At 40.4% G+C, this 23,774-nt stretch overlaps 1 protein-coding gene across 1 annotated transcript in view; it reads right to left on the bottom strand.

The window, feature by feature from the left end:
* Positions 1-23,774, bottom strand: part of SELE (selectin E) — a 62,017-nt gene that overhangs the window by 12,248 nt on the left and 25,995 nt on the right. Inside the window, exon 2 of the mRNA XM_086342653.1 lies at positions 329-461. The gene's annotated coding sequence lies outside the window, so the exon portion shown is untranslated. The remainder of the gene's footprint in view (positions 1-328; positions 462-23,774) is intronic.

Genomic DNA, 23,774 nt, shown 5'->3' with positions numbered 1-23,774 from the left:
TACAAAATTAATTATAGAATGAACTCCCAGGCTACCAGATACCCAGATCATTCTACAATGATGTGTAAAGTGGCATCATAAGATGTTTAGATTAAAGGATTATAATCTTTTGCCACAAGGTTTATTTCAAAGAAGTTTGCCCAAAGGAATAAATACAGAAGTTAAGATTTTCATCATTTCAGTCAAAAAGAAAAGCCAGGTTTTAAGCAGTCTGAATACAATAAGAGCTTGCACAGATCTTCTATGGAAGGAGTTTTGCATATCTGTTCATATTCATGATCTGTGCTTCATGGTCAAGACTGCTCTTGTAAAGATTTCTTGCACTTACTGTTCAGTATTAGATTCCTCCCGTGTTGCTGCTGCTTCTGTGTTGTGCCACTCCTGCAGGTTTGACGTGAGGTCAGCCAAGAACAGTGGAGCCCTGCTCCTGCTGGAACCATTCTTTATAAGATGCTCGCTTCCTGTGAGTAATACAAAGATATGTCCAATCCCAGTAAAGAGGAATTCCCAGCAATTCCACAGTGCTAAAAATTACAAGGATTCATTACAAAATGAATTCTCCTTTTTAATGTGCCTTTTTATTTTAGATGAATTCTATTAATATGACACAAATGCACGGTTTTAATTCTATTAACATAAAATCCATGTCTTTAGAAAGTTTTAAAACGTGGCTTATTAGCAGTCCCTTTCCTGAAATTGTGGTAGTAATCAGAATTTTATCAACTGAAGTGAACTAAGAATAGTTTTGTCATCTATGGGCTATTACTCTTGATTTTCTTACTACATACCAGTCAATAATGGGTTTTCTCTTTCTCACCTTCCAACTCAACTCATTTTAAGGTACACTGTCTCACAGAGGTAATGTTAATCATGAAAAAATGTTAATCCTCAGATTCTATGCATAGTTTTGACTAAATTACTAGAAATAGTATCTCCCGCTTACATGTCTGAAATAATTCCTTGTTTCTTAAATATAAGAAAAATGAGAAACAGATATTCCATCTGGAAAGTGTTCATGATTTATTCAGTGAGAAAATAAAGATGAAAACTATACATATTTGTATTTAATTGAACCAAATTTGGTTTGAAAAAATTTAAATGTGAATTGCAAAAAAAAAAAAAAAAAAATTTTTTTTTAAATGTATCAAAATGTCAACAGTAATTTCTAGAGGACAGAATTTAGGGGTTATTTTTATAAGCTTCATGATTATTTTCAGCATTTTGCAGTTTTTGCAATGACCCTCTATTACTTTTATAGTAAAATGAACACAGTTTAAAGATTTCTGTATCAAATATAACTATATATATAGTTATCACTTTCATATATGTATATATAATATCACTGATTCCTGCTCTTTATATTGGCATTTCTTTGGGGGGATTATATACAATATAATCACCATTCCCCATCTCTGCATCCCATCTAATTCAAATGGTAGCGACAGTAAATGGGAATCTTTTAATTTCCATATTCTGTAGAGATCAAGTGAAGCTAATATTCTATAGTTACAGCTTTTAAAAATAAGACAGCTAACAATGTACTCTCAGCAGACATGAAGTAGTCATGAGGGGATTGAGGGGGATATAACAGGTTTGTTTCTCGCACTACTTGTTAGTGCCCTGGTTCTGTGTACATAAAGACCCAAACAGAAAAAGAGAAGAAAAATTCCAATAAATACAACTGACTTAAAAAGTAAATGTATAATCCAGTTAGCTAATTTAATTCTTAAATATGCCCAAATTTAACAGAGAATATATACCATCCACCCTCCCACTGTCCTATATTTTCCAGATATTAGCATTATTTTAACTTTTTATCAAACTTTACTTTTGTAAATGTGGTTGCTGTTGCTCAGTAAATGTGGAAAGTAATCAGCCACAAGTGTTTGTTTAGATTTTAGAGAAAGATGTGAAGCTGGGTTAATATTAATATTGTTAATCTATATGTATATTAATTTTCAATAAGTTGTAAACACATGATTTGTCACTTAAAAATGTGTACTGTAGGCAGATCTTTATCTGACACAATAATAAAGTACCTAATAATTATTTTGAAAATAGTAGTTAGTCATAACAGCCCAAGATAACTACATTTACTATTATGATTTTTTCATAACTAAATTAAGTTTGTCTTTTTCCTTTCTCATTAGTTCACAAATATCTAAAAATACCTCCAATGGTGGTACAGTCCCTATTTCATTGACTATATATGTCCTGGATGCCCCAGTTATGATCTGTAACATATATTGAACCTTCATCTTGTGCCAGGCCCTGTTCTAAGTTTTTTACATATTCATCTACATATGTATTTAATTCTTACAATAGCCTATGAAATAGGTGCTCTTATGATCCCTACAACACAGATGAAGAACTGAGGAACCAAGGATTTTACGGGTCTCAACTAAAAGCACAGAGCTAAGGAGTTGAAACCTGGGCAGTCAGTCTCTGGAGCCAGCTTCCTTAACTGCTATATTCCAGTCTGTGGTTTCTCTTGTTATTTTGCCCCACAATGAGCCTCCCTATTCTTCCAAAGTCTCCAGTCTTCTCTTGCCCTCTTTTTCCCAAGCCTCCAATCTCTTTCTTCTTCCCAAGAGCAGTGTGATAGTCCCAGCTCTCCCTCAGAGTGGCTGTGTCCTGCGTTCTGAGACATGAAGGCAGGAAGGGAACTAGGGGGCAGTAAGCAGTAGACAGAAGATATAGTGTAAGTAGACTCTAGGTTCTCCGCTGTGGTGGGAAAGTGGATGAAGAGACAAGCAAGGCAGGCTGAGCTACACCAGGGAAAGTTTTGATCCCTGTATCACACTTTCCAGGAGATCCTGATTTTAAAGCAGATTCTCTCTATGGCTAAAGGGTGCAGGGACATACCCCAATACGAAAAAAGAGGCATATGAAAAATAAGGAATAGAAGCGACTGTGAGTAAAGGTAACTTATTGTTATTACCACCAGAAGTATAATATTCCAAACTCACTCACCCTTACAGTTATCCTGCATTCTCCCAGAATATTTTCCACACGCCTGTCATCTGAGGTTGGGACCACAAATCAAGTACCTGGCCACTAAGAGTGGAGGGGCTTTCTTTTGACTGTAGAGTTGCTGAAAGAGGCCATAGACAGACCTCATTTGCCTCTCATAGAGAGATGCCAGCATAGTGAGGGCCAGGAGTGGGTTGACAGCTGGACTGTAGCTTCTTCACCTGCTTTTTTTGTATCAGAATCTGATGAGGGGGGCACCCTCACTTGGAGGATAGAAGAATGAGTTGAAGAGAAAATCAGGTGAGCACTGAACAGCTGGGGGTGTTGAACATTATCTCCCCTTCCCCAAATGAACCTAATGCCCCCACATAGCAGGCTGATTAGAGGTGCCTCGAGGCCACATGGAATCTCCCAAGCTCAGAAGATGCAGCTGGCTATCCCTGGATAGCTCCATTTTCAACGCTGGCCTCATATGGACACCCCCTCACAATCTCCAGCTTGAGGAGGCCAGGAGAAAAGGAAAGAAGATAATCCAAACACGGGCACCCCTCGGGCTCCGTCCACCACCAGGGCTATTTTGTCTGAGGTGCCGCCCTTCCTGGCGTCATCATCAGTTTCCTGAAAGTGCCCTGCCTGGCGTCTCCACATCCTGTCATGGGGCACCAAGGACTTTAAACATTTTTGCTGCTGCCCCCAGGCAAACTCATTCTCATCTTTATGGTAAAGGGACATCCCTGAGGAAGTGAGGGAGAGCTGGAAAGAGGATGTCAAGGTTCCCAAGGCAAATGTTACAGTTTTACTCAAGGCCATCCAGTTCATCTTCCATAGCGAGGGACAATAAAAGCTATGGACAGGAGATTGTTGGGTTGAATGGGAAGTAGCATGGGCCGTAAGTACACATGGCAAGACCACCTGTTAAAGTGTGAATTTAGCTTTGGTTCCTCAGTTCCCTCAGCTGAAAGGAACTATGACCCATGGGCAGTAGCCTTCCTGAGGTTCTGGGTTCCCTCACCTCTAGGCAGTGTTGCAAGATGTTTCTTTTTGAAAGCCTTGGTAACTTGCCCCCAGATTTGACTCTGCTAAGATCTAAAGTACTTCTGTAGAGTCTAAGGTAGGGAGTGCGTGTGTGCAAAGTTGTTTCAGTCGTGTCCAGTTCTTTGCGACCCTTTGGACTATAGCTCACCAGGCTTCCCTGCCCTTGGGATTCTCCAGGCAAGAATACTGGAGTGGGTTTCCATGCCCTCCTCCAAGGGATCTTCCCGACCCAGGGATCGAACCTGGGTTCGATGTCACCTGCTTTGGCAGGCAGGTTCTTTACCACTAGTGCCACCTGGGAAGCCCAAGGTAGGGAGGGGAAATCCTAATAAAGATTCAATCCTACTTGGAGTATACAAATATGATATTTCTTGCACACTCAAAATTGTGAAGTTAAATTAATCAACAATGCTCCATCATGGTGTAGAATGGCATTTCTTGCATGACTGAAACATGAGTATATTTGATAGAAAATGAGTCTGGTTCCCTCTAAATTCATTCTGCAGAAAGGCATGTTCACTTTTTTGGGATGTGTAGCCACCTCAAAACACCTGGGTCAGGTGGGAGCCTTGGGCTCTCAATCTGCACTCCCAATCCTAGGGAGAAGTGGAGTTTTCAGACCTCTCATATGAAGAAGACTCACCTGAGCAGCTCATTTAAAATGTGTATGTGGGGTTTCCCTGGTGGGTCAGTGGTAAACACCTCTTCTGCCAATGCAAGAGACAGGGGTTTGGTCCCTGCTCTGGGAAGATCCCATGTGCCACTGAGCAGCTGAGCCTGTGTACCACAACTACCGGGGCTGTGCTCTAGGACCTGGGAGCTGCTACTGTTGAGCCCACATGCTGCAACTACTGAAGCCTGCACACCTACAGCCTGTGCTCTGCAACAAGAGAAATCACCTCAATGAGAAGCCAATGCACCATAACCAGAGAGAAGCTCCACTCATCACAGCTAGAGAAAGCCTGAATGCAGCAATGAAGACCCAGTGCAACAACAACAACAACAAAAAACTAATGTCTTTTAAAAAATAAAATGTGTGTCTTGGGCTTCCCTGGTGGTCCAGTGGTTAAAAGTCTGCCTTACAATACTGGACACATGGGTTCAATCCCTAGACTGGGAAGATCCCACATGCCATGGAGCAGCTAAGCTTATGTACCGCAAATATTGAAGCCTGCAACCCTAGCAACCAGAGCTGGTGCTCTGCAACAAGAGAAACCATGGTAGAGAGAAGCCCGTACACTGAAACTAGAGAGTAGCCTCCACTCACCGCAACTAGAGAAAGCCCAGGAGCAGCAATGAACACCCAGGGCAACCAAAAAATAAATAAGCAAAATAAAATAAAGTGCTTTATCTTCAAGCCCAACACTTAGAGACTCTGACTCAGTAGGTCTAGGGTTGGGACCAGGAATCTGTAGTTTAAATGAATATTCAGGTGATTCTGATACAAATCCCCCAGTTCTACCACACTTTGAGATATGTTGGTCCAGGGTCACCTGATTTGGGAAAGAATACCAAGAAGACCCTGTGGCTGGTGCTCAGCTCTCAGTAGAATTTTGACCCAAATGTCAGTACAGTTACTGACACCCTCTCTACTGGAAGACTAGAGGCACCATTGGTAACAGTGCTGGTCAAATACAGAAAATAAGTAGGATGAGTTGTTGTTTTGATTTCTCATACATGTAAAGTAATTTTTTTAAATTTTTAATTGGAAGATAATTGCGTGATAATGTTGTGTTGGTTTTTGCCATACAATAGCATTAATCAGCCATAAGTATATATGTATCCCCTCTCTCTTAAACCTCCCTCCTACCCCTCACCCCATCCCACCCCTCTAGATTGTCACAGAGCACGGGGTTGAGCTCTCTGTGTTATACAGCAACTTTCCACTAGCTATCTATTTTACATATGGTAATGTATATGTTTCAACGCTACTCTCTCCATTTCCCCTGCTATGTCTACAAGTCTGTTCTCTATGTCTGCTTCTCTATTCCTGCCCTACAAATAAACTACTTAGGAGTAAACCTACCTAAGGAGACAAAAAAAACCTGTATACAGAAAACTATAAGACACTCATGAAACAAATCAAAGATGACATAAACAGATGGAGAGATATATCATGTTCTTGGGTTGGAAGAATCAATATTGTAAAAATGACTATACTACTTAAAGGTATATACAGATTCAGTGCAATCCCTATCAAATTACCAATGGCATTTTTCACAGAACTTGAACAAAACATTTCACAATTTGCATGGAAACACAAAAGACCCCAAATAGCCAAAGCAATATTGAGAAAGAAAAAAGGAGCTGGAGGAATCAACCTTGCTGACTTCAAACTATACTACAAAGCTATAGTCATCAAGACAGTATGTTACTGGCACAAAAACAGAAATATTGACCAATGGAACAAGATACAAAACCGAGAGATAAACCCATGCACCTATGGGCACCTTATCTTTGACAAAGGAGGCAAGCGTATACAATGGAGAATAGACAGTCTCTTCAGTAAGTGGTGCTGGACAGCTATGTGTAAAAGAATGAAATTAGAACACTTCTTAACACCATACACAAAAGTAAAATCAAAATGGAATAAAGACCTAAATGTAAGGCCAGAAACTATAAAACTCTTAGAGGAAAACATAGGCAGAACACTCTGACATAAACCACAGCAAGATCTTCTATGACCCATCTCCTAGAGTAATAGAAATAAAAATAAACAAATGGGACCTTATTAAAGTTAAAAGCTTTTGCACGGCAAAGGAAACCATAAACAAGATGAAAAAACAACCCGCAGAATGGAAGAAAATAATTGCAAGTGAAGAAACTGACAAAGGATTAAGCTCCAGAATATATAAGCAGCTCATGCAGTTCAATATTAGGAAAACAAACTGCCCCATCAAAAAATGGGCAGAAGACCTAAACAGACATTTCTCCAAAGAAGTAAATGGTTTTTAACCAAAGAAAGCAAGTTGCTTTAAAGAAGTACCATAAGTATGTATATATTTATTCTCCTTTCTCCTCTGATTCAAGAGGACTCGGTAATTCCACTAATTTCCCTTTTTAAACTTCTAACATGATTCTGAGATTTCAATTCTAATGTGTTTCCTTGCATCCTGCTTGGCAGCACCTTATCTTTTTATTGTTCAGTCGCTAAGTCATGTCCAAATCTTTGCAGCCTCATGAACTGCAGCACACCACGTCCTTCACTATCTTCTGGAGTTTGCTCAAACTCATGTCTGTTAAGTCGGTGATGCCATCCAACCATCTCATCCTCTGTCATCCCCTTCTCCTCCTGCCCTCAATCTTTCCCAGCAACAGGGTCTTTTCCAGTGACCCTTCAGTTCTTTGCATCAGGTGGCCAAAGTATTAGAGTTTCAACTTCAGCATTAGTCCTTCCAATTTAGGGTTGATCTCCTTTAAGATTGACTGGTTTGATCTCCTTGCAGTCCAAGGGACTCTCAAGAGTCTTCTCCAGCACCACAATTTGAAAGCATCAGTTCTTGGCTCTCAGCCTTCGTTGTGGTCCAACTGTCACATACATGACACTGAAAAAACCATAGCTTTAAATATGTGAACCTTTGTCTCCAAAGTGATGTCTCATACACTATCTAGGTTTGTCATAGTTTTCCTTCCAAGGAACAAGCGTCTTTTAATTTCATGGCTGCAGTCACCATTGACAGGGATTTGGGAGCCCAAATAAATAAAATTGGTCACTGTTTCCCTTTCTGTTTTCCATGGAGTTATGGGACCAGATGCCGTGAACTTAGTTTTAAGTTTAATGTTGAGTTTTAAGCCAGCTTTTTCACTCTCCTCTTTCACCCTCATCAAGAGGCTCTTAAGTTCCTCTTCTTGTTCTTGATACCATTAGAGTGGTATCATCTGCATATCTGAGGTTGCTTATAGTTCTCCCAGCAGTCTTGAAGCTCCATTTTCTGTTTCAGAATCTAAGAAATAACTAACGGGAATATCTTCAAAATGAGCCAAGCCCAGTGAGTTCCCAAAGCAGAAGAAATACGGGCAGATGGGCTGATAGATTGGCAGAATCCTTCCTGAATGTAGCCAGGCTGTTTGCCATCTGTCATTAAGAAAGAAGGGAAAATCCTCCTGGATTTTAGAAAACTTTCTTTGCTTGTTTTCCTTGGCCATTGTGCTGCTGGTTTTGTAATCAGAAATTTCCTAAATGATTATTATTAGCTTTGCTCTCAGAGCCCTACATCAGGAGAAAAACCTGGCTTTGTCACTTTTGGAATAAAAAGATCGACTCTGTTTCCCTTGTATATTGTTACAATTTTTGAGCATGTGAACGTACTATCAAAAAAAAAAAAAAAAGAAAAGAAAAAACCATCTGCTGTTTTACACCATCACTGTGACGTGGAGCAAGCTTCTTGTCCTATTTAAGTCTCAGATCTCTCATCTAGAATTAAAGGTGTTTGACCCCAGTCCCTGCCAGCTGTAATATATTATGATATAACATAAATACAGGAAAAAACTCTAAATCCGAGTGTTCCTCATTTTTCCTTGCTGTGATGTTTATAGCTAATGATTAATAATGATATCATGTACTATTGGCATACATGTGTGCCTAGTGTGTGCCAAGCACTTTACCTGCATTACTTCATGCAAATTTCACAAAATGAAAAGTAGATATTATTAATTCCATTTACAGAGGATGAAACACAGACCTCAAAAAGTTAAGTAACCAGTCTGTTTTTTCAGCTAATATGTGGTCAAGCAGGGAATCTAATCCATGTCTTTATTATTCCAAAGCCCATCTTTGTGTTGATTCCATGCCTGCTCAGATTGAAACCTTAGAAGGAAAATATACTTTAGTTTTTGCATTAAAAAAATGTTATAGCAACTTCCTTGGCTTCCTGTACCTCCAACCAGCCCTGTAAGTTCAGTGTCTTAGATTGAGTTCCTTCTGAAGCAGACCCGGCCACAAGCGTGTAGGTGTAAGTCAATTATTTTCGAGGTGATCCCAGGAAGTACTAGTAGGGGAGTGAGAAAGTGAGACAAGCAAAGGAAGGAATCTAGTAAAGGGTGCGCTAATCAGCAGGTAACCACTGTGGAAACCAGGATTCAGCCCCACTAGAGTACTGGGAGATATCTCAGAGTATTCTCAAGGAAGGGCAAGGGAGCTGAGGGATGTACCTATTAATTCCAGTCATCATTGGCTAGAGGCTGATCCTAGTGGGAGGGAGGGCATGGTTAATTCTCCTGCTCTTCCAAGTGGATTCCTGAGGCCAGAGAGAGACCTCCACAAGGAGATGCAGGTGCTTGTGGTTGGAAATGACATGATTTGACCTGGGTTTTTAAAGGATGGTCTATAAACTGTGAAAGTTAAGTGAAGTTACTCAGTCGTGCCTGACTCTTTGCAACCCCATGGACTGTAGCCTACCAGGATCCTCCCTCCATGGGATTCTCCAAGCAAGAGTACTGGAGTGGGTTGCCATTTCCTTCTCCAGGGGATCTTCCCGACCCAGGGATCGAACACGGGTCTCCCGCATTCCAGGCAGACGCTTTAATCTCTGAGCCACTAGGGAAGTGAACATAATAGGCATGTTAGTTTTCTATCACTGCTTTAACAGAATACTACAAATCTAGTGGGTGAAAACAACCCCAATTGATTATTTCATTGTTTCTGTAGGGCAAAAGTATGGGATGCTCTGCTCTGGGTTTCACATTGCCAAAGTCATGAAGTCAGCCAGTTGGACTTTTCTTGGGGGAGTCTGGGGAAAATATACTTCCAAGATCATCCAACTTGTTGGTAGAATCTAGTTCCTTGTGGTTGTCAGACTGGGATCCCCATTTTCTTCTGGCTGTCAGGAGTCATTTTCAGCTGCTGCTACTAAGTCACTCCAGTCATGTCTGACTCTATGCGACCCCAGAGACTAGTGGCAATTTGCATTCCTTGGTTTATGGCTCTCTTCACTGTCCAAAATGGCAATTTGTCCTCCTCTCTTCAAATCTCTCCGACTTCCCCTTCTGCTTCATCACTTGTTGGCCTACAACTTCTGCCACATTTCTCTGCCTTACTCTTCTGCCACCACTTTACTACTAAGGGTTCATGTGATTACACTGGGCTCACTCAAATTATCCAGGATAATCTCCCTATTTTAAGGTCAATACATTAATAACTGAATTCCATCTGCAAAATCCCTTCCTGACAGTACCTAGATTTGATTGGATAATCAAAATATTTGATTAGATAATCAAAGAGGAGAAGGGAATTTTGGGGGATGGAAGAGAACATCTTTATCATTTTGCCTATCAGAATAGGGACTTGGTCACAGGGATGCAGTACAGGAACCAGGTAAATGGCTAGCCTAAATTAGTGCTGCTGTGCTAAGGCCAATTCTGTTGTGATGTTTTCTCCTCTATAATAAGTTCCCTATATACGAATAAGTTCCATTCTGAGAGCATGTTCATTAAGTCCAATTTGTTTGAAAGTCAACAAAGTTAGCCAAAGTACCCAACTAACACAGTTGCCTATCTAGTACTGTATTGTAACATGTTTATAATACTTTTCATACAACTAATACAAAAAAAAAACACTAAAAATAAAGAAAACATTTTAAATTTTATTTTAACTTTGAAAAGTACAGTAGTACCAGCTACATTGAGTGAGTGAGTGAGTGAAGTCGCTCAGTCGGGTCTGACTCTTTGTGACCCCGTGGACTGTAGCTCCCCAGGCTCCTCCGTCCATGGGATTCTCCAGGCAAGAATACTGGAGTGGGTTGCCATTTCCTTCTCCAGGGAACATTACCAGCTACATTACCACTGCTTTTACGCTTGCTTCTGGAATTGCTGAGCTTGAAATAATAAAGATACTGTACTACTGTACTCGATACATTACTGTACAGTAAAAGACACAAACGTGCAACCACTTCTAGAGGATGCACACACTTGACAGTGTACAGCATACACATGAACTAACTTACATGATTGGTCATGAGAATACACTCTGAATCTTTGAAAGTTCTCATGTAGGGGACTTACTGTACTTAGAACTGGGACTAATTCCCTGAATCCAAGAATGTTACAGACCTTGAAGTGGGGATTAAATACACATAGAGATTTATAGCCTGTAGAATCCAGGACTGGCTCACCTCAGACCAAACAACTAAGAGGAAGGGAGCACAGCCCCAACCATCAGCAGACAAATGGATTAAAGATTTACTGAGCATAGCCCTTCCCACCAGACCAAGACCCAGTTTTCCCCACAGCCAATCTCTCCCATCAGGAAGCTTGCACAAGCCTCTTATCCTCATCCATCAGAGGGCAGACAGAAGAAACAAGAACTACAGCCTCCAGAACAAAAACCACAATCACAGAAAGCCAACCAATATGATCATAGGGTTCACAGCCCTGTCATGGCGAAGGTGCTTACATAACTCACTGAAGCTATGAGACGTGTGGTGCAGAGCCAGTGAAGACAGATGGGTCATGGTGGAGAGTTCTGACAAAAAGTGGTCCACTGGAGAAGGGAATGACAAACCACTCCAGTATTCTTGCCTCAAGAACCCCATAAACAGTACGAAAAGGCAAAAAGATATGACAAGGGAAGATTAGTCCCCCAGGTCTGTAGATATCCAATATGCCACTCAGAGCAGAGAAATAGCTCCAGAAAGAATAAAGAGGCTGGGCCCAAATGGAAATGACGCTCATTTGTGGATGTGTCTGGTGGTGAAAGTAAAGTCCAATGCTATAAAGAACAATATTGTGTAGGAACCTGGAATGTTAGGTCCATGAATCGAGGTAAATTGGACATGGTCAAGCAGGAGATGGCAAGAGTGAATATCTACATTTTAGGTATCAGGGAGCTAAAATGGATGGGAATGGATCAGATTACCATTATATCTACTACTTGTAGATTCTTGTGGGCAAGAATTCCTTAAGAGAAATGGAGTAGCTCTCATAGTCAACAAGAGTCCGAAATGCAGTAATTGGGTGCAATCTCAAAAATGACAGAATGATCTGTTTGATTCCAAGGCAAACCATTCAATGTCACAGTAATCGAAGTCTATGCCCCCAACCACTAATGCCAAAGAAGCTGAGGTTGAATAGTTGTATGAAGACATATAAGACCTTCTAGAACTAACACCAAAAAATTATGTTCTTTTCATCATAAGGAATTAGAATGCAAATATAGGAAGTCAGGAGATACCTGTAGTAGCAGGCAAGTTTGGCCTTGGAGTACAAAATGAAGCAAGGCAAAGTCTAACAGAGTTTTGCCAAGAGAATGCACTGGTCATAGCAAACACCCTCTTCCAGCAACATAAGAGACCACTCTACACATGGACATCACCAGATGGACATCTGATGGAAATCAGATTGTGGAGGTGAAACAATCAACAGTTACAGATTATTGTGAAATAATCAACAATTATTAAATGAATAAATGAAGTCACTTGAAACATGTAAAACATTTGTTAATGTGTCCTACTCATGAGTTTTAGAAAAGTTGGCATCCTAATAAAAATGCATGTGCTATTCTGTCCACTTTAATTTTTTGTGATTGTAAAAACAGAAAAGCATCTGGGGAAAGCTGTCAGCCTCAGTGTCTCCTAAAAACAAAATGAGTGCTTCAGTGAGAGGGTTGCTGAGCCTCACCCACATGCCTCACCATGCTGAGAGCCCCGTGGGTAGTCAGATCACAGGAAATCAGAGGGCACCCTTCCAGGGGCACAGTTCCACACTGAAAATAATTAGGCTCAAATATTAGATGCATGGGGCTTCCCTGGTAGCTCAGCTCTTATTCCTGGGTCGGGAAGTTCCCCTGGAGAAGGGATAGGCTACCCACTCCAATATTCTTGGGCTTCTCTGGTGGCTCAGATGGTAAAGAATCTGCCTGCAATGTGGGAGACCTGGGTTCGATCCCTGGGTTGGGAAGATCCCCTAGAGGAGGGCATGGAAACCCATTCCAGTATTCTTGCTTGGAGAATCCTCATGGACAGAGGAGCCTGGCAGGCTACAGTTCAAGGGATCACAAAGAGACTTGAATGTATGGACTAAGCGCAGCACAGCACAGCATTAGATGCATAGCTAAAATGTTTTTTTATATTTAAAGGCATAAAGAAGATCGCTCAATAAAGAATGACTCTGATTTATAGCATCTGCAAACCCTCTTTAATACTTTATTTATTTTTTGCCACACATTTGGGCTTATGGGGATCTTAGTTCCTGGACCAGGAATTGAACATGGGTCCTTGGCAGTAAGAGTGGGCAGTCTTAACCACTGGACCACTAGGTAATTCCCTGAAACCATCTTTGAAATATCTTAATCCAACTAATTATTAATCCAATTTATCCAACTAATTATAGGAGGGCTAGCACAAAAGTTGGAAACCATTTTTTTTTTTTTTTTTAAGGAAACCAATCTTTGGACATCTAGAAAAAAGAGTCTTGATCTGGAAACCCCACCTGAGTCAACCATCCTGACATTGCCTCTGTGTGTCTTGTCTACACACAATAGTCATCTATGTAAAACACAGGAATCAGGGTAATCAACCACATTCCTTTCATCTAAATGGCCAGTGTTATAGGTTGAAAAGTTAGTGCTTGTGTGGGGCAGAGCATCTGTAGTTATGAAATGATAAACCTGACAATGAGGAGTTTGCATGCATTGTTCAGGAAAGAAACTGAAAGAAGATTTAGGGTTGACTTTCAAAATGGAATTTCCTTGCTCTCTGGGTGTTGGCTTCCTTGGCCTTTGATGGTTAGAAGTTCATTTTGTTGTTCAACAATGTTGATTTTGGAGAGAAAATAGCGTTTGAAAACCCAGAGGTCATTTTCTAGAGACTGTTACAGGAATACAGAGGGCAGTTTCATGAAGCCGGCAAGGCTTCATCTCGGCTTCTAATAGATAGGAAGAGAGGAAGAGATGAACAATACATTTTTAAGAAGTTCAGCTTTATTTCCTAAAAAGATGCCTCCAGTCAGTCTGGCTAAAGGTAATTGGCATGGGAACATCTTTATGATTCTAAAAAGTAGAATGTTTTCCTTAATTAAGAAAGTCTTGTGTGACTCGGGGAAAATGAAACAGTTTCTCAGATATGAGTGGACCATAATCCCCACTAAAAAGACCCAAATAAGGGCAGTTGTCTGGAGTATCAGAAATGAGTCATATTCAGAAAACTGAAGCAAAACTATATATTTTTTGCATTTTCTTTGTCTAACAGATAATTTTTTGTTTATAAAATATAATTTTATCTTTGCTACTCTGCTGTCATATAAGGCATAACATCTTCACAAAACTCTTTTGGATCTACCATCAATGATTAGCAACACACAATAGTGGTCCAACTCTCTAAACAATAATCACTAGACACACAGGATGCCCTCTCACATGCACAAATCTGCATGGAAAAGTACTACATTTTTGACTCAGACTTGTGTACTGTGGCTTATCTCCCCTTTCTAGTGTATTAAGAAATGACATGCAGTCCAATTTGCCAAAAGCAGTGCTTGTATTTTGACATCAACAGGTTACTTCTATTACATGGTGAAGTGAATACCAGTACTTCAAAAGCAGCAGGTGTAAGTGAAGTGAATTTTTATTGGGAAGAGAAGTTGTCAACTTAAATACCAGCAAATGAAGAGCGTATAAGGAAATTCTCTGTTGTCATAGATACACCAGACCTCCATCATATGTGACACAGGAGGCATTTCAGTTTGTGATCCCCAGCCCAGAAATGTTGAATGATTTTCCATTCAATCTGATGCTTTTGGATTCCTACCAGTAAGGAATACATTAAGAATATGGAAAGCTGCTTACTGAAAGGAAACGCTTGAAGAAAAGTAAGAGATGACATATAGAAATTAAGAAGCTATGGGGACTTACCTGGTGGTCCAGTGGCTAAGACTTCATGTTCCCAGTGCAGGTAATCTGGGTTCAATCCCTGGTCAGGTAACTAGATACTGCTGCTGCTAAGTCACTTCAGTCGTGTCTGACTCTGTGTGACCCCATAGACGGCAGCCCATCAGGCTCCCCCGTCCCTGGGATTCTCCAGGTAAGAACACTGGAGTGGGTTGCCATTTCCTTCTCCAATGCATGAAAGTGAAAAGCGAAAGTGAAGTCGCTCAGTCGTGTCGGACTCTTCACGACCCCATGGACTGCAGCCTACCAGGCTCCTCCGTCCATGGGATCTTCCAGGCAAGAGTATTGGAGTGGGGTGCCATTGCCTTCTCCACATTAAAAAGCTAAAACTTGGTAAATCCAACCTTAGCAAGTTTGGTGCAGATATGGAACATTGGAAACTCCTGTCTCACTGGTAGGAGTACAAATTGGCTCAAGCAGTTTGAATTTGACAGTACTTAAATTATAGGGGAAAAAATCACCTTCGTTCAGGCAAGTGTTATGAATGGACGTATTACTACTGGCTAAAGATACTATTCAGTAAAGAGAATGAGGTATTTATACAGTTTTAAGGTAACAGCCTAAAGATAACTTATTCATTACAGATGGGGAGAGGTGCCTTTACACAGAGGAAATATGACAGATACCGCCTTAAGTCTACTGATCAAACTTAATGTCACCAATAAGGCATCAAATTGAATCATGTGTCTCTTTATATGATATCATGCTTAGGAAAGATACAAATTATCAATGTGATACTCTTCTGTGTTGGGCAGTACTCAAGGTAAAGAAGAGCTTTATTACTTACTTTATTACTGTTGGTTTTAATCCATTTTGAGGATCTCAGATTCTGTATTTTCTTGTCAGTTTAGTAATTCATTTAAGAAAAAGGCTTTTACACTCCATTCAGTATCTTGGTTGTTTTAATGTGGAGAGTCTTTCAAAGTTTCTAACTCATCAAATTACCAGGACTGGGAAACAGGATGGTTTCTTTTGAAAATATCTAACTCTGCACTTACTTTTGTGTGTCACTTAGATTCATAGAGCCCTTTTGCCTAATAATGCAGCACCATGTGGGAAGGGCTATTAAAAAAAAAAACAAAACCCTTTTATTCAATAATATGGCTCTTGAGAACTTATTCTAAGGAAATAATTTAGTAGCAACAAAACACTTAGCACAAATCATAATTTGATTTGGACAACCAAATACTGGAAACAACCTAAATGCCCATTGGGGAAATCATTTACTCTGCAACCAATAAAACACTCATTATGAAGACTGTGATAACACAGATGATGGTTCTGATGATAAATTTTAAAAGTGAACATAAAATTTGCTTATAGGCCAATCACAACTTCTAGAAAAACATGTGCACATAAGATTAAGATGGTACTGTGAAATGGAATTTTTCCTGCGATAGCAGTAAACAAGGATGTCACAGTCTTCATTGGGATTCCAGCCTCCTAAAGGTACATTTCCGAGCCCAGGAAGAACAATGCCGCTATCCAGCAGCTATCCAGCAGCCACCAGTTATCCCCCACGGTAAGTAGTAAGCGCTGAGGAGCTGGGTGTGGGAGCGAGCAGGATGTGAGAAAGCGCAAAGGCAGCCATCAGGCCACATCCGAATTTCTCATTTACAGTAAGGGGTGGTGGATGTGGCGGATGACTACCTCTTGTGTTTTTCATGTCCCTCCAGCTCCTCAAGCTGCTGTTAGCGTGAGGTGGTGGTTAATATAATCATACATAATGGCCTGCCTCGGGGAATCCTGACCCCCTCCCTGACATTTTTCAAAATTTCATTTTTTAATTGAAGGATTATTGCTTTACAGAATTTTGTTGTTTTCTGTCAAACCTCAACATGAATCTATATAACTTCCTTTGTTCAGCTCAGTTCAGTTTAGTTCAGTTCAGTCGCTCAGTCGTGTCTGACTCTTTGCAACCCCATGAATCGCAGCACGCCAGGCCTCCCTGTCCATCAGCAACTCCCAGAGTTCACTCAGACTCAAGTCCATTAAGTCAGTGATGCCATCCAGCCATCTCATCCTCTGTCGTCCCCTTCTCCTCCTGCCCCCAATCCCTCCCAGCATGAGAGTCAGCTCTTCGCATGAGGTGGCCAAAGTACTGGAGTTTCAGCTTCAGCATCATTCTCTCCAAAGAAATCCCAGGGCTGATCTCCTTCAGAATGGACTGGTTGGATCTCCTTGCAGTCCAAGGGACTCTCAAAGAGTCTTCTCCAACACCACAGTTCAAAAGCATCAATTCTTCGGCACTCAGCTTTCTTCACAGTCCAACTCTCACATCCATACACGACCACAGGAAAAACCATAGCCTTGACTAGACAGACCTTTGTTGGCAAAGTAATGTCTCTGCTTTTGAATATGCTATCTAGGTTGGTCATAACTTTCCTTCCAAGGAGTAAGCATCTTTTAATTTCATGGCTGCAGTCACCATTTGCAGTGATTTTGGAGCCCAGAAAAATAAAGTCTGACACTGTTTCCACTGTTTCCCCATCTATTTCCCATGAAGTAGTGGGACCGGATGCCATGATCTTCGTTTTCTGAATGTTGAGCTTTAAGCCAACTTTTTCACTCTCCACTTTCACTTTCATCAAGAGGCTTTTTAGTTCTTCTTCACTTTCTGCCATAAGGGTGGTGGAATCTGCATATCTGAGGTTATTGATATTTCTCCCGGCAATCTTGATTCCAGCTTGTGTTTCTTCCAGTCCAGCGTTTCTTGTGATGTACTCTGCATATAAGTTAAATAAACAGGGTGACAATATACAGCCTTGACGAACTCCTTTTCCTATTTGGAACCAGTCTGTTGTTCCATGTCCAGTTCTAACTGTTGCTTCCTGACCTGCATACAGATTTCTCAAGAGGCAGGTCAGGTGGTCTGGTATTCCCATCTCTTTCAGAATTTTCTACAGTTCATTGTGATCCACACAGTCAAAGGTTTTGGCATAGTCAATAAAGCAGAAATAGATGTTTTCCCAGAACTCTCTTGCTTTTTCCATGATCCAGCGGATGTTGACAATTTGATCTCTGGTTCCTCTGCCTTTTCTAAAACCAGCTTGAACATCAGCAAGTTCACAGTTCACGTATTGCTGAAGCCTGCCTTGGAGAATTTTGAGCATTACTAGCATGTGAGATGAGTGCAATTGTGCAGTAGTTTGAGCATTCTTTGGCATTGCCTTTCTTTGGGATTGGAATGAAAACTGACCTTTTCCAGTCCCGTGGCCACTGCTGAGTTTTCCAAATTTGCTGGCATATTGAGTGCAGCACTTTCACAGCATCATCTTTCAGGATTTGAAATAGCTCAACTGGAATTCCATCACCTCCACCAGCTTTGTTTGTAGTGATGCTTTCTAAGGCCCACTTGACTTCACATTCCAGGATGTCTGGCTCTAGGTCAGTGATCACACCATCATGATTATCTGGGTCGTGAAGATCTCTTTTGTACAGTTCTTCTGTATATTCTTGCCACCTCTTCTTAATATCTTCTGCTTCTGTTAGGTCCATACCATTTCTGTCCTTTGTCAAGCCCATCTTTGCATGAAATGTTCCCTTGGTATCTCTAATTTTCTTGAAGAGATCTCTAATCTTTCCCATTCTGTTGTTTTCCTCTATTTCTTTGCATTGATTGCTGAAGAAGGCTTTCTTATCTCTTCTTGCTATTCTTTGGAACTCTGCATTCAGATGCTTATATTTTTCCTTTTCTCCTTTGCTTTTCGCTTCTCTTCTTTTCACAGCTATTTGTAAGGCCTCCCCAGACAGCCATTTTGCTTTTCTGCATTTCTTTTCCATGGGGATGGTCTTGATCACTGTGTCCTGTACAATGTCACGAACCTCATTCCATAGTTCATCAGGCACTCTATCTATCAGATCTAGACCCTTAAATCTATTTCTCACTTCCACTGTATAATCATAAGGGATTTGATTTAGGTCATACCTGAATGGTCTAGTGGTTTTCCCTACTTTCTTCAATTTAAGTCTGAATTTGGTAATAAGGAGTTCATGATTTGAGCCACAGTCAGCTCCCGGTCTTGTTTTTGTTGACTGTATAGAGCTTCTCCATCTTTGGCTGCAAAGAACATAATCAATCTGATTTCGGTGTTGACCATCTGGTGATGTCCATGTGTAGAGTCTTCTCTTGTGTTGTTGGAAGAGGGTGTTTGCTATGACCAGTGTATTTTCTTGGCAAAACTCTATTAGTCTTTGCCCTGCTTCATTCTGTATTCCAAGGCCAAATTTGCCTGTTACTCCAGGTGTTTCTTCACTTCCTACTTTTGCATTCCAGTCCCCTATAATGGAAAGGACATCTTTTTTGGGTTTAGATCTAAAAGGGAACCCTGCCCCCCCCCCCACCTGACATTTTTAAAAATTTTATTTATTTTTTAATTGAAGGATTATTGCTTTACAGAATTTTGTTGTTTTCTGTCAAACCTCAACATGAATCTATATAACTTCCTTTGTTCAGCTCACAGGGAGATAATCTGACCCTGCCCATCTGTGAATGGCTACCAGAATGAAAAGATTAACACATTCCTTCCCTGAGGTTGGCCATTCCAGGAGATATTTGCAAGATAATGGCCTTCACTTCCTAAGATCCTCCCTCTCTCTGTTCTATAAAGGAACCTGGCATTCAGGCCCCAACACAAGGGTTATTTTGAGACATTAGTCTGCCATCTTCTCAGTCAGCTGGCTTTCCAAATGAGGTTATCTATGCTTTGCCTCAACAGCTTGTCTCTTTGATTCATTGGCCTGTCATGTGGCAAGCAGAGGGAACTTGGACTTGTAACAGAATGAAAGTAGAGGAAACGAAAACACGTTTACTCTTAGCTATTCACTGTGCTGTTTAATCGGCCTTTAGTCTTTCTCGTCAGCTCAAGCTCGGATGTGGGTCTGAGTTTAAGTCCTTGTTTGGCCACTTAGAAAGTGACCCTGGGCAAGATACTTGTATTCTTTAAGCCTCCATTTCTTCATTTGTAAAACAGGGATATTAATGTACACCCCACTTGTCTTGCAAGTGTTTTGCAAGGCCTCTAACCTAAACATAGTTAAGTCACTATTATCTTTATGTTGGTAAACTATTCTGAGATACGATAACAAAAATGTTTGGTGTAATTCTACTGGGATATTCCAAGTTCAAAAGATGGAATTAAAAGGCCTTATCCTTAAAAAGTGACTTCCTTCCTACTTTTGCATCCCCATTCATCACCATCAAGCCCTCATGAAATGGCAAGTTTTGCATGGTTAAAAATAAATCTTATTGAGTATTTGACATCTACATATTCAAACCATATTTTGAAAAACTTGCTATATTTGTCCTGTCCCTATAGAAATCAGGGAGATATTATAGAAGAGAGAGAGGACTGCACATTTTTTTCAGCAAGTATTGCATCTTTTACAGAATGTCCCAACATCAATTCCTGTGAGAGAGATTAGTGGCCAAGGATTAATGGCTATAAAGAGTACTAAGATGTGGATGAATGGGGCAGTCAAAATGGAGCTCCTTGTGTGAGAACAAATGGATGCTCTAAATAAAAAGATAGGAGGTTGTGAAAAATTGGTGGGTGTAAAAATTGTTGCAATGGATTCTGGAGGAAACTTTGTCAATAGTTACCAGATTTTTACCAATTGACCCAGCAATTCCATTTCTTTCTTCAGAAATATTCATGTAGATAAACATATAATAAGTTGTTCATTGCAGTAATAACAACAAAAAGAAAAAAAAATCAGAAACAACCTAAATGGTAGTACATATAGGTCATCAAAATACTATACCACCATTAAAAATGTTAATGTAGGCATACATTTTTGGTGAATTTGGCTTAGGTCTTCAGCAACTGACTTTTTAACATTGCTCACAGAATTGGACTTCGCCACTTAAGTCTCTGACCTCACATGGCCAACACAAGGTTTGTCCAGCAGGGGCAATGCCTTATACCATATATCACTGAGTAGGACACAAATTCTCTATGGACAAGCAAATCCCAAAGAGAAGAGAGGGAGGGACTGAAACACTGTGGGGTCAACTCCTTCTCATGATCTCTCCAATAAAAGAAGATGGACAGTTGCTGGAAAAATTTCTCTAGTGAACATCTCATCACAATAGCCCTTTGCCTGAATCTCTAGTGTTGCACTCATTTCATGCCCTCTCAAGTATAATATCTATTTCATCTACTTTCTGCAACAGTTAGCACAGTGGCTGATACAAGAAAAACAAAAGGCTCAGTAACAGCTGGGTGAGTTAACTAATAGCACCATGGGGAACACATGTATACCTGTGGCGGATTCATTTTGATATTTGACAAAACTAATACAATTATGTAAAGTTTAAAAAAAAAAGAAAATGAGAATAGCAGACCTCATAGAATGAGCCAAGATTTGACATCATCCTAAAAGCTGATTTAGTATATGAAGATAGCAGTTATTTAGAATGTAAGGAATGCGGGTTATGGTCAGTAAGAAAATATCTTTGTATTGTCTTTGTTGTTGTTGTTTAGTTGCTAAGCATGTCCTACTCTTTTGCAACCCCTTGGACTGTAGCCCTCCAGGCTCCTCTGTTCATGAGATTTCCCAGGCAAGAATACTGGAGTGGGTTTCCATTTCATCTAGGGGATCTTCCCAATCCAGAGACCAAGCCTGAGTCTCCTGCATTGGCACGTGGATTCTTTACCACTGAACCACCAGGGAAGCCCCTTTGTATTATCTTACCAGCCATATTATCGGTTCCACACGTCACTGAGGCTTTTTTCTTTTTCTTTCTTCTTTTTTTCTCTGTTGTATGCAATCTTTCTGTTCTTCAGACTGTGTAATTCTTATTTAGCTAACTTCAAGTTCATTCATTCTATTTGGTCATCTCCAATCTACTGTTAAGTCCAGTCAGTGAATTTAAAAATTTTAGACATGTTGTTTTCTAGTTCTAGAACACCCATACTTTCTTGTAGTTTCCATTTCTCTGTGGAGATTTCCTATTTGTTTGTTAATTATGATCATATTTTCCTCTACAGTATTGAAAATAATTATAATAGCTAACCTAAAATCTTTGTCTCAGTTTCCAACACCTGAGTTATTTTGGAAACAGTCTCTATTACACTGCCTTTTTAAAAAAAGTGTGGATCATATATTCTGGTTTATTCATATGTACAATAATTTGTTGGTGCTACCTGAACATTTTGAACTGTTCATTGTGAAAAATAAGTTCAACTGGATTCCCTGAGGCATATGGAATATTTTTTTCTATCAGGCAGGCAACTCAATCAAACTCACACTTCAAACTCACTGCTTCATAATGGGCAGCAGCATAAATCTTTGTTCAATTGTTTGAACCTTAGTCATATGCTTGACATCTGCCATTCACACAGTAGTTCATGAGTAGCTAGAGATGTAGGGACATTATATACAGAATTTGGGACTCCATTTCCCTGGATTTCTCCTTTTCTAGAATTTTTCGTTCTAGTTGTTATGGTTGCCCTAAACTTTGCCTTCTGATTCTTCAGGTCAGTAAGATTTTAGATTTCCTATCTAAGTTTTAGCCTTGTTTGAAGCAAAAAGTTGACAAAAATGGGAACGTTTTTTATCTCAGTGCTATTCCCTTCCTCCAAGTATAGATGGCACCCCTCCCCACCCGGATGTCTACCTGCTTTAGGTTGCTCTCCAGGGTCCAGAATTTACGGTTGTAAATAAATTCTTCAACTCTTGAAGAACTGACTTGAAAGGACTACTTCTCCATAATTGGAAGTTTGAATCCTCTAGATATAACTGGACTTTAAATAGTGTTCTTCTTTGGAAAGGACTTATAGCTACTTCATGTGTACCTTCTTAGTTTCTGTTTTTCTCAGCCATAAACTTATTTCCTAGTTTCTTAGTCAGGTATCTTTCTGCTTGAAGGTTCAATGATTGTTATCAAGTGTCCTCTGTATTGTTAAATATAATTCCCTTCACTTTGTATTTATAAAAAGGAATATGTATTTTTGTTTATTAGAGAAGACAGTATGCATGCATGCATGCATGCATGCTAAGTTGCTTCAGTCATGTCTGACTCTTTGCAACCCTATGGACTGCAGCCCGCCAGGCTCCTCTGTCCATGGAATTCTCCAGGCAAGAATACTGGAATGGGTTGCCCAACCAGGAATTGAACTGGAAGATGTCTCTTATATAAGTCTCCTGCATTGGCAAGCAGGTTCCTAAAGACAGTATGCTGCTGCTAAGTCGCTTCAGTCGTGTCCGACTCTGTGCAACCCCATAGATGGCAGCCCACCAGGCTCCCCCGTCCCTGGGATTCTCCAGGCAAGAGTACTGGAGTGGGGTGCCATTGCCTTCTCCAAAGACAGTGTAGTATAATTTAAAAAAGTACTTGGTCTTCTCAGCCAGGGAATAAAGGTTAGCATCTCAGGTTCTCACTTATTAACTGAATGACCTTGACAAACTCATTTATTCTGGACAAGTAACAGTTTTCTAATTTGTAGGACAAAGTTCAGTTCAGTTCAGTTCAGTCGTTCAGTTGTGTCCGACTCTTTGTGACCCTATGAACCACAGCATGCCAGGCCTCCCTGTCCATCACCAACTCCTGGAGCCTACCCAAACTCATGTTCATTGAGTCGGTGATGCCATTCAACCATCTCATCCTCTGTTGTCCCCTTCTCCTCCTGCCCTCAATCTTTCCCACCATCAGGATCTTTTCAAATGAGTCAGCTCCTCTCATCAGGTGGCCAAGTATTGGAGCTTCAGCTTCAACATCAGTCCTTCCAATGAACACCCAGGACTGATCTCCTTTAGGATGGACTGGTTGGATCTCCTTGCAGTCCAAAGGACTCTCAAGAATCTTCTCCAACACCACAGTTCAAAAGCATCAATTCTTTGGTGCTCAGCTTTCTTTATAATCTAAATCTCACATCCATACATG

The sequence above is a fragment of the Bos grunniens genome, chromosome 16 (genome assembly GCF_055505025.1).
Source record: "Bos grunniens cultivar Pamir isolate PY7600 chromosome 16, Bosgru_T2T1.0, whole genome shotgun sequence".
Taxonomy (NCBI): domain Eukaryota; kingdom Metazoa; phylum Chordata; class Mammalia; order Artiodactyla; family Bovidae; genus Bos; species Bos grunniens.
This window is presented reverse-complemented; position numbering and strand designations above follow the sequence as displayed.